We start from the raw sequence: 5,492 nt of genomic DNA, 5'->3' as shown, positions 1-5,492 counted from the left end.
AAGTAAGACCTCAAAAAACAAGCAAAAAATAAAACATGTGAAACATAAGCAAGAAATATAGTTCTTTTACAAAAAATATGGATAATAGTTCTTATAAAATGCAAAAAGAGACAATGAAAAAATGTAATATGCTTCTCCAAGTATATTGTGGGAAACAGAAGTCATCTGGGAATATTGAGGGTAAACCAAACTTTATAAAAACAACGTTTCAAGTCGCATGTGGTCCAAGGAACAACATGAGCTACAATGGAAGGGGAATTACAAACGTAGCTTTAAAATGCACCTGTATCAGATAATTTCCTTTATCACTGCACATTAGATATATTTAGCCTAATAAAACTGTTACTTTAGTGAGTAAAAACTCTCAATATACTTATTTCAAATTGCACTTTAGAAAAAATTTAAAAAAAGTTATAATCTGGTTTCATGACATGAATTATTCAATTAAACAAGTATGTTATGAGTTATGTTACATTTGCATGAAAGAGTAATGATGAACTGATTAATGTTAAGTAGGCATAAACGGATTAATGGATTTAACTGATGCTAAATTCTTAGTCAATTTACTTGAAAGTTAAAGATTTCACTCTTTTCTTTTACTTGAAACTGAAATGCTTCAGTAGTATTGCATTCCTTTATTTTTGACTTTGGTCATGTGTGCCAATTTTGCTTTCTTTACAACCTTGACCGAGAGTTCTATTGTCCTTTTAGAAACTTTCTGAAACCTTTGCATGCCTACATCCTTTCTCCATTCTTCACATTTCTTTTGTGTCGTCTCTTAATGTTCTTTGTAACTTTTCTATGCTTACTGCATTTTTTGACATAATGTTCTGTCAGTAGGCCTTCTCAGTTCTTCTAATGTAGTCTGATGTACTAATGTACTACATGAAGTTCTCCTTTGGTGCTGAAAAAAAAGCTATCAACTTGTGATCACTTAGAGTAATTGAGAATAGCTTATATAATTATCTGAAGTGTTCCAAATTTTCCGAGTTAAAATACTGGAAACCATCAATCATCAATATGCTGATGCTCTTCACTGTCATTAGTCTGTGAATTCTACAAATAAAACTTCAAATTGATTCTTTTTAGATCATTAGGTGTTTGTGATAGAACTATTGATGGTAACAAAAGCATGCAGTTCAGGTTTAGGGCAAGACCTGGCACATTAAATCAATACCAGCAACGTATCCAAGTGCCAGGCTGTTCAAAGGGAATTTGATCCAGTAAGCATCTTACACAAGAAAAATAGACTGTTGCAACTTTATAGAGTAAGTGACAGACAGTGCAATAACATTTTTTTGACACCTTACCTGGAAAGATAAGCCTTTGAATCAGAGCAATGGCCTAACTTGAAAGTTTTTTTGTGTGTAAAGTAAATATATAATCCACTGATAAATTAAAAAGAACCATACTGTATTTGGCCAGCATTTTAGATAAATGAACCAAGTCAGAAGTAATAGCATAAGACAGACTTCCCTGAAATACATTATAGAACTGTGGCTTCACTGTTTATCCTGTCAATGATAAGTACTACAAGTTCTGCAGTAAGTTTACATATATTTGGTTTCATATATCCATTAAATGTAGGGTTCTTTTTATACTGTGTAGTCTGGTTGTTATGAGTTAAAGAAGACTACACCATATCTGAAACCTAATGCTCCAATTAACATGAGTTAGAGATTACCTTTGACAATTAATTTTAATTAAAAAAACACCTATTTAACCTTACAGGATGGAAAGAAATTCAAATTAAATAAATAAACCCAAAACTGAGTGAATAAATTCACTATCATCCAATATCTTAACCCTTTCAGAACGAGCAGATGCAAGTTATGTCCGAGGATACATGTGCAACAATACATACAGTAATTCTGAGCTTTCTTTACGTATTCTCACAAAAACTAGTAAGATCTTGTTAAATATTATCTTCTACCCAAAGACACATTATTTCAAATAAGTCTTCACTCAAACTCTGAATAATTCAAGTGCAAGGTGATTTTAACTATAACAATACTTTTCTTCATCTTACAGTTTTCAAATTTCATTTGCATGACCTCTAGAACCTCCTACATGAATATCAAAACAATTTTTAAGGTAAATGTTTATATCTTAATTTCCATTTTCTCTACCATAAAATCTTCTATTATCATCTATGTATAGTGCAATGAAATGTTTAATATTTACATACCTTTTAACTCTTCCTTGAATAATCTCAAAATATTTTCTTTGGGTCACATACGTACTTTCACGTCTTTAACTTTTCATTTATAGTTTTATTTTTAATGTTTTATCTTCCATTCCTGTACTTTACTGTTAATTATTTATGCAGACATACATCAATGGATGCCCACAAGCAATAGAACAGTATGATCAGCATAGATACTTTAGCCTCAGGCAAAATCTTTTTTCAACTTGTATGGTAATATAAAAAATGAGAAACAAGGCAAAGCTTTGGTTATTTTATAAAATTTAAACTTTCCAAATATAAATTTTAAAGTACAAATAATGCATAATTAACTAAAATATAAAAGTAAAACCTAACTACAATTTAACTGCCTCTCTAACTGTAACATATTTAGGTAAGAAACAACTAAAGTGCTGTCATGAACGAAGCAACCAACATAATACTACAAACAGTTACACCTACCCGATGACAACAAATTGGCACAAATTTCAAAATAACCATTGTTAGATTATAGTGTAAAATGAGCTCTTTCTAATGCTTATATACATGTATGTGCAGTAAATACATGTGTTTTGTAAACCTCAAAGCAAAGTAGAGATGGTGTGCAAGGCACCCTTCAGGGGTTGGTAAAATTTATTACGCGTTTCTTCTGGATTCAACTCAAGGATTTTGAATTATTAATGTCAACAGGGCACGTAAATTTACTTATTGTCTAGACATAAATAAATGTACAGGCTGTGGTTTATTACATTCAATACAAAGGCTGGGAAAGGGGAGATTTTTCATACCTGGGGGGAGGGTCATGTGACAAGAAAACTGGAGATTTAAGTATTTTATTAAAGTTTCTTTTGAAATAAATAAATTAAAACTTAGATAAAATAAAACTTCAAATTATAACATACATTATAACGTTAATTTCTATGACATACATTAATAGTAAATTTGTTTAATTAAATTTTGAATGTAACTCAGTGACTTGCACAGAAAGGGGTTTAAGGAGTGCCTGGAGTGAAAGGGTTAAAGGAGTCAAATGAAACTATCTCTAAACATATCCTTGTTTTCATAAATGTATGATGCCCTTTTAAAGCCCAAAAGTATATTCAAAGCAGGGTTTCAACAGATTACAATTAGAATATGATTTTTAGGCTTAACTAGGTCAATGTACCTGGAATAACTTGGTGCTTTAATTTATTGTATGCTCTTGCATTTTATTGAGTGAAGATGACCTTTTTAATACCAGTTTTCCTTTATTATCATACTTACGTTCTTTGTCACTTAGCCTTTCCATTAGATCTTACCTTTCTCACGTACAGTTTGAGAAATTCTCTTCCAACTATTAACTCAAGCCAGTTCTATGTCCAACAACCTTTTAGTCTCTTCTCATGCTCAATACATGCCAAATCACACTCAAGTACATATGATAAGTTTTAAATTTTAATTGCATTGAACACAAAAGGTAACATAAAACATGCGTCAACAGAATGAAACAAAGATTAAAAGCTGTAAAACAGTTGCTGCTACATTGTGATGTAAGCAAATAAATATGGTTCACTTAAACAGATCTAGTTTTAATGACATCATTTCCATTATTTTGCTGACTTTTGATTTGTCATTTTTCAAGAACAAAGCTTCTTGTTAGTAAATATGATAAATTATCCCTCTTTGTTACTATCAGATTATTTGTTGAGAAATTTTATACTTGACTGCAAATATTTTTTAAAGTATGAAAATATGGCTACTTTAATCTAATTATATGCAGTGATTCTCAAACTGATAATAAAGAAACCCATACATTTGCAACTTTTCATACTGTTTTGTCTTGGATATTTAAAAATTGATTACAGATAGCAGTTACTACAATCTTAAGATCTTTTAAGTTTTGTGCTTTATTTATATGTTTTAGTAGATCAAAAATTATTTTTACCAGATTAGTACACTTTCAAACATTTATTGATTGCCACAACTTTGGTGCACTGTTGGCAAACATGGCTGCAGTCCCTGTAAACACTAGAATATATTTAAAGTATTTTATAAACAAATGCTTTTAAAAAGGAATTGTAGATAACTACTTGGTGTTTGTTTGAAGTACTGTTCATTGTTATATATATATAGCCAAATTCAAATTTATATCCAGGACATTTGTATTTGTAAGCATTGCATTCTTTACTGCAATTATTTGAAACATTAAAAATAAGAAAAACATTTTGATGACAGTAAAAGCTTTCAGATATCAAAACAGCTTCACTGTCTCAAAATCTATTTCCTGACTCCTGATTTTGAAAATCAGAAATTTGTGAAAATTTTCTAATTTATGTTCGGAAACTTGGCAAAAACTGTATATTGTTCCATTGTTTTACCATATTTGTTTACATTTAGCAGAATAGTATTAAATTTCTGTACTATTATATAAATAGCTTTTAGATGTACTTCTGGTGACCATCATAATCCACCTAAGCAAATGAGTTCTGGCATTAAACAAAAGGCCTCCTGAGCAATCATTTGCAGCAGGAAAGTTAGTAGATATAAAATTCTATATTTACAGTCTTCTGAATTTGTAATGTAAAGTTAAAAGAAAAGTAGAAAAAACATCTGCATTCTATACTGATCTCAATATAATAAGTTTTATACCAGTTCATTTAGATGTGCTATAATCAAAATTTTCAAAAATATTACTTGTCTTTACTAATTAATACTATTTCACCTTCATCATGAAAAATGTGTTACGGTTCGATGGTGTAATTTTTAATGCTAATTTCTAAGGAACATGGTTATGGAACTAAAAATGAAAACTGTATATACACACACGTACAAACATTTTTATTTTAAAATATTTTGACACTTAAGATAGATCTAGAGGGGCTTCAACTCAACTCATTAATAGTGTTAGGCCAATACTAAACCAATTGTTATTCACAGCCTAATTTAGTAAGTGAGCGGAGTTCAATCCCCTGTAGGTTTATACCTCAAATTAAAATTTGTCAAGTATATACAACACACATACTTTCAATATTTCAACTTGTGTATTATCAGATTGGACAGTGATTGAAGAAACTGCTTTTAACAGTTGCGCGGGAAGCCATTTCTCTTCATCATCTGTTTCATACACAGACTGAGAACTCTGATCTCGTAGAAGCTGCTACAATAATACAAAAAAGACTGAGATTAGACAAAATATCTCCTACACTTCATATCTAAATTAGGAAGAGATTTCATGATATCCAAAATAAAGTTACAACAAAAAGATGAAAAAATAAGTTACTATTTAATTTTTCTTGTAATTATATATATATATATATATATATATATA

General features: G+C 29.9%; 1 protein-coding gene across 2 annotated transcripts in view; it reads right to left on the bottom strand.

The window, feature by feature from the left end:
• The window catches only part of LOC106477510 (brefeldin A-inhibited guanine nucleotide-exchange protein 3-like), a 128,862-nt gene that overhangs the window by 98,096 nt on the left and 25,274 nt on the right, over positions 1–5,492 (bottom strand). The window contains exon 5 of one of the 2 annotated variants that reach the window (XM_022381466.1): positions 5,182–5,321. The gene's annotated coding sequence lies outside the window, so the exon portion shown is untranslated. The remainder of the gene's footprint in view (positions 1–5,181; positions 5,322–5,492) is intronic. The other variant, XM_022381467.1, reaches the window with a different exon arrangement.

The sequence above is a fragment of the Limulus polyphemus genome, unplaced genomic scaffold (assembly GCF_000517525.1).
Source record: "Limulus polyphemus unplaced genomic scaffold, Limulus_polyphemus-2.1.2 Scaffold166, whole genome shotgun sequence".
Classification (NCBI taxonomy): Eukaryota; Metazoa; Arthropoda; class Merostomata; order Xiphosura; family Limulidae; genus Limulus; species Limulus polyphemus.
Note: the sequence above shows the minus strand (reverse complement) of the source record. Positions and strands in the feature narration are given on the sequence as shown.